Raw genomic sequence first — 10,000 nt, forward strand, 5'->3', positions numbered from 1 at the left:
TCAGAATACAGATAATGTATACAACTGTCCGTATACATGCTTAAAGACTCTGCTCACAATCACAACCACACGTCAGCCACACACCCTTTTCACGCACTACTCTCTGCCTGTAACACGCACACAGACAATATGTAAGCACCAGCATGGAACAACACCCAGTGCATCCCCTCCGCCACATTAGACAATCCACACTGTCATAACCAGACTGGGAGGTCCACTCAGAAAACAGAATATCCCACCCACCCGACAACCACCATTGCTCAGCCAAGCCACCAACACCCACACATGTCCTACACAGGGGTGCACCCAACATCACAATACTGCCTCCTCTCACAGCACACAAACAATGGCAGGAATGAAAGACACAGGTCTGCCACAAGCATGGAATGAGAGCGCCGCCTGTCATGAGCCAAAGGTGCATCCTGACGTGGCAAATCAGATGATGCCGCAGGCATCCACTTACTATAATCACAATCAACAAACCGGCCGCCCCGCCCCCCCATTAAACCTTTCCTTACAACAATGTGTACCTTAACCTAACCTATATCGTACCGTAACCTAACCTATATCGTACCGTAACCTAACCTACGTCGTACCTTAACCTAACCTACGTCGTACCTTAACCTAACCTACGTCGTACCTTAACCTAACCTACGTCGTACCTTAACCTAACCTACGTCGTACCTTAACCTAACCTACGTCGTACCTTAACCTAACCTACGTCGTACCTTAACCTAACCTACGTCGTACCTTAACCTAACCTACGTCGTACCTTAACCTAACCTACGTCGTACCTTAACCTAACCTACGTCGTACCTTAACCTAACCTACGTCGTACCTTAACCTAACCTACGTCGTACCTTAACCTAACCTACGTCGTACCTTAACCTAACCTACGTCGTACCTTAACCTAACCTACGTCGTACCTTAGCCTAACCTACGTCGTACCTTAGCCTAACCTACGTCGTACCTTAACCTAACCTACGGCGTACCTTAACCTAACCTATGTCGTACCTTAACCTAACCTACGTTGTACCTTAACCTAACCTACGTCGTACCTTAACCTAACCTATGTCGTACCTTAACCTAACCTATGTCGTACCTTAACCTAACCTATGTCGTACCTTAACCTAACCTATGTCGTACCTTAACCTAACCTATGTCGTACCTTAACCTAACCTATGTCGTACCTTAACCTAACCTGTGTCGTACCTTAACCTAACCTGTGTCGTACCTTAACCTAACCTGTGTCGTACCTTAACCTAACCTGTGTCGTACCTTAACCTAACCTGTATTGCGCCTTAACCTAACCTGTATTGCGCCTTAACCTAACCTGTATTGCGCCTTAACCTAACCTGTATTGCACCTTAACCTAACCTGTATTGCGCCTTAACCTAACCTGTATTGCGCCTTAACCTAACCTGTATTGCGCCTTAACCTAACCTGTATTGCGCCTTAACCTAACCTGTATTGCGCCTTAACCTAACCTGTATTGCGCCTTAACGTAACCTGTATTGCGCCTTAACGTAACCTATATTGCGCCTTAACGTAACCTATATTGCGCCTTAACCTAACCTATATTGCGCCTTAACCTAACCTATATTGCGCCTTAACCTAACCTATATTGCGCCTTAACGTAACCTATATTGCGCCTTAACGTAACCTATATTGCGCCTTAACGTAACCTATATTGCGCCTTAACGTAACCTATATTGCGCCTTAACGTAACCTATATTGCGCCTTAACGTAACCTATATTGCGCCTTAACGTAACCTATATTGCGCCTTAACATAACCTATATTGCGCCTTAACCTAACCCACATTGCGCCTTAACGTAACCTATATTGCGCCTTAACGTAACCTATATTGCGCCTTAACGTAACCCACATTGCCCCTTAACGTAACCCACATTGCGCCGTAACGTAACCCAACACACGTTGGGCCTTAACCCAACACACGTTGGGCCTTAACCCAACACACGTTGGGCCTTAACCCAACACACGTTGGGCCTTAACCCAACACACGTTGGGCCTTAACCCAACACACGTTGGGCCTTAACCCAACACACGTTGGGCCTTAACCCAACACACGTTGGGCCTTAACCCAACACACGTTGGGCCTTAACCCAACACACGTTGGGCCTTAACCCAACACACGTTGGGCCTTAACCCAACACACGTTGGGCCTTAACCTGCTCTGTAATTGTCATACGACGCGTTAAATTAGTGTAGTGTTGCCTAACTGCAACCCCCGCAATATAGTTTGCTACCCGCACTGCCCGGTCCCCAGTGTATCGCTTCATGTTAAACACCTTGCAGCTATACACTGTAATGTGGATGGCAGCAGGACGTACATGCTCAATGCCCTTTGCAGTTGTTCATTGGCATTTGCAGTTGTTCATTGGCATTTGCAGTTGTTCATTGGCATTCGCATGGCGAAGCACTTAGCCTACGCTGTGGTACGGCCTGTGTCAACTGTCCGCTGATGTTGTACGTCCAAATCACACACTGTACTGCACATTGGTCCTCATGTACTGAATGATACATCGTGGTACATGTGACCGTACAACGACTGCGCCAACAACGGCGAACCATGCGGTCCAAATGTTGTGCACTCAGCTACGTGTCGTCTCCCTATAAGAGCTGGATTGCAGTGTGGTATGCCCTGGATGGCGATCAGCATGAGCCGTCTGTTGATGTAGTGGCGCGTGTTGTCAGACGTAGTCGTCTCCTCTCACACACCGTGATAGCATGGTGCACTGCGTTCCACATCTGCGACATGCGACAGAGGCCGGTTGACAGTCGTTCGCGCAATGGACATCGCATACGTACGGGGGCCACCTTCCACGTGTTCGCGAAGCGTGCACATGTTGTTGCGTGTATGTGGGCAGACATAGTGTGTCGTGACACCTGACACAGGCATGCAACAATCGTTGAATTTGCAAATGGCGATGGACGCCTACGTTTGCTGGTGACGTTACGCAAATGAACAACTGGTAAACCGTTGTGGTGCGGTTGTTCTCGCTAGAGGTGAATCAGTGATGGCGACGATCGGTTGAGCTACCAACCGGTTGTTCCAGCGATACCCACCATGCCCACGAACGTGAATGGCATCTGGGTGTGAAGCGATACGCGGCGGTGGCTGGGTGGGACCGTCCCCGGCCGGTGAGGGGGGGCCTCCCGGCGTGCTGGCCGCGCGGTGCGTGGGCGCACGCGCTACAGCCGGCTGGTGGGGGCGGCCAGTGGCAGGCGCGCCGGCCGACGGAGGCGGCAGGCGGCGCAGCTGCGCGCCGGCGCACCCTGCACGCGGCGCCGTGCGGCCAAAGTAGGTCCTCGCGGGCCCGGTGCGAAGCGCGGTGGACATCTGCAGTGTGCTGGTCCGATTGAGGACTGTGTGCGCTGAGGATGCGCCGCCGCCCGGCGCTCGGCGCCGCGACGCCGTCTGCTGCTCGGTCGCCTCTGCGGTTCTCGCAGGTGGTTTGTATCGCAGCTGTGCGGACGTGTTGGCGCGTGCGCTGTGCTGGGAGAGTTCGCTTCGGCACCCAAGTGGGGCTTTTGTCCTTCTGTGGCGCTGGCGTTGGAGCTGCCGGTCACCGTAGGTGGCGCGTGTTGTCTCCCGCCGGCAATGCCACGACAGCACGCTCCCGGGCCTCTGTCGGCAGCGGCAAGCTCAGTTGGGAGCACGGGTGGTCGCACCTAAAGCGTCTACTCGCCAAACTCCGGGCGATTGCGCCTCTCTCGAACCCGACCAAGTACTTAGGACGGCGCTGCGCGCCGCCGGGACCTGAGAGGGTTTCGAGGTGTATGGTGCAGGGGAGCTCAGCCTCCTCCTGTTTGCAGAATAATTGAGCGGACGCTTGCGTGTTCGCGCGGGCCCCCGGGACACACTCCCGGGCGGCCGGCTGCTCAGCTCTAGTTGACGCAGCTCCCTGGTTGATCCTGCCAGTAGTCATATGCTTGTCTCAAAGATTAAGCCATGCATGTCTCAGTACAAGCCGCATTAAGGTGAAACCGCGAATGGCTCATTAAATCAGTTATGGTTCCTTAGATCGTACCCACGTTACTTGGATAACTGTGGTAATTCTAGAGCTAATACATGCAAACAGAGTCCCGAGTCTGGCGTGAGGTCAGTCGCTTGACGGCGCGTTTCGGCGCGGGCCCGCCCGTTGCCGGCGCGCCGTAAGGCACGGAGGCTCGCACTGGGGCGTATCGCTTTCCAGTCGGGCGTGCCGCGGCAGTCCTCACTCGGGGAAGTGAAGCGTCTCTTACAGCCTCTCCTTCCCAAGTAGCTCTTTCCGCCTTCCCGTGGTGCCAGACGTCAAGCTCGGCATTCTGCCTTGCGTCAAAAGGGAGAGCTGCGACCCAACCCGATGCGAAAGCGAAGGGTGCGTGGCACAGGGGGAGCTGTGTCGAGGGACCGAACACCAGTCCCTTTCTGTTCGCAGGGCACAGACCAGCAGGTGCTCTGCATGCCGGCGACCTCGTTCATCGGCGCGGGATCGCGGCGCGAGTCGGCAAGGGTGCTTCGCCGCGCCCCTGGGTAACCGGGGCGTGTTCTGCCAAACCCAGGAGGTGGTGACATCGCCTGGGCTAGGTTAGATGGGCCCAGACCGCCGAACGACTGGGGGACCGACCCACCACCTGAGTAGGAGTGGGTCCTTGGCCTTCAGGTGGAAACTCGGGCTAGTAGGCGGCGAAGGGCGAGGGGTGCATCCGCCTCTCCGGAGTGCGGGGTGCACTTGCCGAGGAGCGTCGAGTGAAATCGTCGACGACGAGGCCTTCGACGGGGACCAGTGCGCTGGCAACGGCGCGCTGAACCCTGCAGCTCAGGAGTGCCCTTGACCTAGGGGCGAGGTCGGTGGGCGAGCTGCAACAGTCCCCCCCCATGCCAGAGGAGCCGGTCCGGGGCAAGAGACGGGCTCCCAACTTTTTTCACTCGTCAATAAATCATGGCTGACCAAGAGACGAGTGAGTCGAGTGTTATTTCGAGGTGTTCGACACTTACTGTTCCCACCCCTGAAGAGGGCCTGGGGCAGAACGCAGAGAACGTGACAGAATGGCATACTAAGATAAATCAATTGTTGGACACTAGTATCAAAAACGGTAAAATTAGTAACACAGCAGTACTCTCAATTAAGAAGGAGCTCGCCGCCTGGGCTATCGCTAGCGCGAAGCTCGAGGGACGACTCGAGGAATTGGAAAAGGAAAATGAACGACTACGGAAACAGCCCACCAAAACGTGGGCAGGAGTGGTCGCACAAGCGGCCACCAAAGCACAATCCACAAAAGAGACAATTGAAAAGGTATCCAAAAAGCCTGACACGGCTGTCTTTTTAAGACCCCTGCCAGGCCAGGATATCAAAAAAGTACAGGAATTATTTACAACTACCATAAATCCTGCAGCAGACAAAATAAAAATAAACAAGGTAAAGGCAACAAAAAACGTTGTTATAGTAGATGTTGCGACTGAAGAGGACAGGGACAAAATATTAAAACATGAAAAACTCAAAAAGGTTGTCAAGTGTGAACCGCCCAAAAAGCGGAATCCCTTAGTAATCCTATACGACGTACCCACTGCAATAAACGAAAACGACATCTATGAGACAATAAATCAACAAAATTTTGAGAACATGAGTCTGGACGATTTCAAAAAAGAGTTCAAATTACGATTTAGAACTGGACCCAGAGAGCGCGATGTTGTACACCATGTAGCTGAAGTTTCGGGGAATATGTGGCGTAAGCTCACTACTATGGGCAGAATCTAGATGGGGTTCCACTCCATAAACGTTAGGGACTACCTTGTAGTTCCCCGGTGTCATAATTGTGGAGACCTCGATCATGTTCACAAACACTGTGAGCGAAAGCCGGCTTGCTCCAGGTGTGGTGCAGAAGATCACACCAGGAAAACGTGTGGCAAAACAGGGATATGTATCCCTTGTACAAGACGAGGAAAAAAGAACTGTAATGCCACGGGAAGAAATTGCCCCACATATAGGTTACTAGAACAGAGACTTATCTCGAGAACTGATTATGGCTGAGTCCATATCAGGCGGCAGGAAGCCTAAGAGAAAGTCTCCGAGTAAAAGGGCGAGGGATGCACTAAGGGCCAGCAGATTTAGGGAGTTCTTACAAGGAGTTACCAATATCCGAATCATGAAAGTAGACACGAAAGATGCTGGTGTACAAACGGACCCCTGTGGTTACATTGGTGCTTCCTCTCCCTCAAGACGGGGACTAGGGTCGCTTAAAGAGCTAGAACGACCAAAAGGGCATCCTGTGGCAAAACCACAGACGAACGTACCAGAGAAACAAGACATACAAGTCAATGTAATAGACAGTACATTTTCCTCTACCAACTCTGGTATACAAAAAGGTTTGGGCGTAGATCCCAAAAGGGTATACCCCAACCTAGAACACGCACTACAATTAGCACGCCTGGAGGAGCCGGCGGTCCTCACCACAGCCCTGAGGCATGTGGTACGTGTCGGTCATGAATACGGCAGAGACGTCACCTTCTCGGTGATGGAGGCTGTCGACAGAATACAGCTGAAGACAATGAATCTCCCCACCGACTTTGGAGCCCTGCGTGACCTGATCAAAAAAGTATTTGACAGACGAAATGAGAAATTTGATCTAGATGAACTCTACAGTCAATCTGTCATAACAAATGGAAGAATAGCCCACGACTGGAATAAGAACTGGCCCGAATCACATATAAGAACATATTATGCACGAGACCCATTTAAACGTAGGACAGATTAACTCACATAACAGCAAATTAGTCATGCAGGAACTCCGCAGAGTCGTGGAGGAGAGGAGTCTGGATGTGCTCTGTTTGCAGGAACCATACTCCCTGGCTGGGCGAATCCCATTTGCGGCAGCAAGTTGGCAGGTCATTCACAGTGGAGCAGAACCCAGAGCAGCTATAATGATCATCAACAAAGCGCTAAGAGCCACAGTTCTCTCCCAGTTTTCCGACGATCACTGCAACGTCGTGGAACTACAAACACCAGCTGGAGTACTATACATCATAAACATGTACTTCCAGTACGGCCGGACAATAGATGAATTCCTTGACAAGCTTACACAAGTAACCACGGCGTTGCGGGGACGTCGATGTGTCATTACAGCAGACATAAATGCCAAGTCCCCCCTGTGGTTCAGCGGCACACGAGATGACCGAGGAGAAAAGGCTGAAGAGACCATCATGGCGCTACAGCTAATGGTCGCCAATAAGCAAGGAAACCCGCCCACCTACGCAGGAGGTGGGGGCGAGGGCACCAACATTGACGTTACATTGGTCACGCCCAATCTCGCCACCAAAGTAACAAACTGGATGGTCTGGGACCAGGTAACAACCAGCGACCACAATCTTATCACATTCTCATTGGGAGACGAAGAATGCCGCTGGGACATGGGGTGGGAGACACAGCTAAACTACAACAGAGCTGACTGGGATCGCCTGGCAAGGGAGTGTGAAATACCGACATTGCCCGACGGTGACGAAAATGTCGAGGGATACGCAGAGGAGCTGGTGAAAGCAGTCGTAAGGGCGGTAAAGGCCGCTGTACCAACCAGGAGGAGAGCCGTAGCGGCCTCTCCGTCACCATGGTCAACCGAGCTGGGACAGATGCGCCAGTCTGTCAGGAGGGCCAGGAGGTACTACCAGCGAAGTGTCGTCTGGGAAGAAAAGCAACGTTGGCTGCTGAGATATAGAGAGGCCAAGGAGCACTTCCAGCAAGAGCTCAAAGCCGTGAGGCTACAGAGCTGGGAGAAGTATGTACAAACGCAACTAGCTACAGACCCATGGGGTGTACCATATAAGTTGGTGCGGGAAAAGATCAGGTCACCCATGGTGTTGTCCACCGTCAGGGATCAGGGCAGGATGACGGAAACCTGGCAGGAGACTGCTGAGGTCCTCCTCCGTGTCCTGCTGCCTGACGATGGCGAAAATGAGGACTCTGAGGCACAACAGCAGATTCGGAGACAAGATCTAGAGGAATACCGAAACAACAATATGGTATATCCCTTCTCCGAGGAAGAAGTAGCTACACAAATAAAAGCCCTTAAAAGAGGCAAGGCTCCAGGCCCAGACGGCATCACCGCAGAGGTGGTGCAATTCCTGGCTCCCCAATTGGTGGCACCTCTCACAAAGTTGTACAACGAGTGTCTGCGGCTCGGGAAATTCCCCCAAATATGGAAAAGGGCTACAGTTGTAATAATCAAGAAAAGTCGAGACAAAGATCCACGAGAACCCAAATCCTACAGGCCCATATGTCTATTAGACACACTGGGGAAACTTTTTGAGAGGTTGCTGGCAGACAGACTGGCAGCACATCGAGTGTTGTGCGGGATGAGTAACAGACAATTCGGTTTCAGGACAGGGAGATCGGCGTCTGACGCCATCGCCCTGGCTGCTGAGGTCTGCGCCTCTACCCCGCACAAATACGTGGTCGGCATCATGGTGGATATCAGTGGCGCCTTTGACAGCCTGTGGTGGCCCTCGCTCTTCTCTCGATTGCGAGAGAAGGAGTGCCCAGCGTCGCTATATGGCTGTCTCAGGAGCTATTGTGAGAATAGGGAGGTCTGGCTATCGTCCCCTAGCGGAAGAGTAAGCAAAAAGATCACCAAGGGGTGTCCACAGGGGTCAGTCCTGGGGCCACTCTTTTGGGATGTTAATATGGAACCTCTTTTGGACAACCTTCAGAACAGCGACGATGTGCTAGAGGGCATAGCCTACGCGGACGACCTCCTCCTGCTGGTTGGTGGCCGTAGCCGCGAAGACTTAGAGCCGAAAATTGAAAGGGCCATAACAATCCTAAGTACATGGTGCCACCTGTCCAAAATGAAGATTTCTCCAACAAAATCTACATATCTACTCTTAAAAGGACAACTAGTTAGAAATCCAACTGTGAGGATAGACGGCTCACCAGTTCTTCGACGCCATGAAGCGCGATACCTGGGCGTAGTCGTCGATGAGAGGTGGACATATACATCACACATAGATACCGTTACACAAAAATCCTTGGAAACATTAAATCATCTCATTGCAATTGGACACAAGCGATTTCACCTACCACCAGAACTAATCAAATTATATCATAATAGCATATTGACTTCAATTGTAGGATATGGATCAGGAATCTGGGCCCACAGACTCACGAGGGTTATGCCTGCCATGGCTGTGAGAAGAGTGCAGCGGAGCATGTTACTAAGATCAGTGGGAGCATACAGAACTACACCTGGAGGAGCCCTAACAGTACTGATGGGGCTCTGCCCGCTCGACATTAAAATCCGGGAGCAGGCAGCATGGTACTGGATAAAAAAGGGAAACAGGGACAAAGTAGTTGAATTGATGGGGATATACGTGGGGAACAAAATTGAAATCAAACGAAGGGGGGAAGAACTTTGGCAAGAACAATGGGATAAAGAGGAAACCGGTCGGCGAACACATGAACTGCTGCCCAATATTAGGGAAAGGTTACAACTAAAGCACTTCACACCATCACGAGGACTGCTGCACTTCCTCACAGGTCATGGACCCTACCCGGCATATCTATGCCGGTTTGGGAAACAGGCGACACCAGCGTGTGACTGTGGGGCCACACCAGGCACCCCGGAACACGTGGTGTATGAGTGCCACCTCTTCGACGATGTAGCCGCGCAACTTCGTCAGCAATTACCAAATCACGACACGTATCACCTGCTCAGGCATGAGGACCACTTTACAATCCTGAATAAATTATCTAACGAAATATCACTCAAAGTGATAAGGGACTATTTAAGGAACAACAATTAAGACCTAACTATTCCCAAATTAGACTCTGCGCATTCTAACCTGTTCCGCCGAGGCGAGGACTTGGCCAGCCGCTTTACGGCTGGAATCCGCCATGCCTGGGATTAGGAGGTAGGGTGCGCCCAACTACCGATTGAGACACTCACCAACTTTGACACTAGGTTAAGATAGAGTAGACGTAGGATAAGCTAGGATAGAAACCATT

This window comes from Schistocerca serialis, unplaced genomic scaffold (genome assembly GCF_023864345.2).
Source record: "Schistocerca serialis cubense isolate TAMUIC-IGC-003099 unplaced genomic scaffold, iqSchSeri2.2 HiC_scaffold_1196, whole genome shotgun sequence".
Classification (NCBI taxonomy): domain Eukaryota; kingdom Metazoa; phylum Arthropoda; class Insecta; order Orthoptera; family Acrididae; genus Schistocerca; species Schistocerca serialis.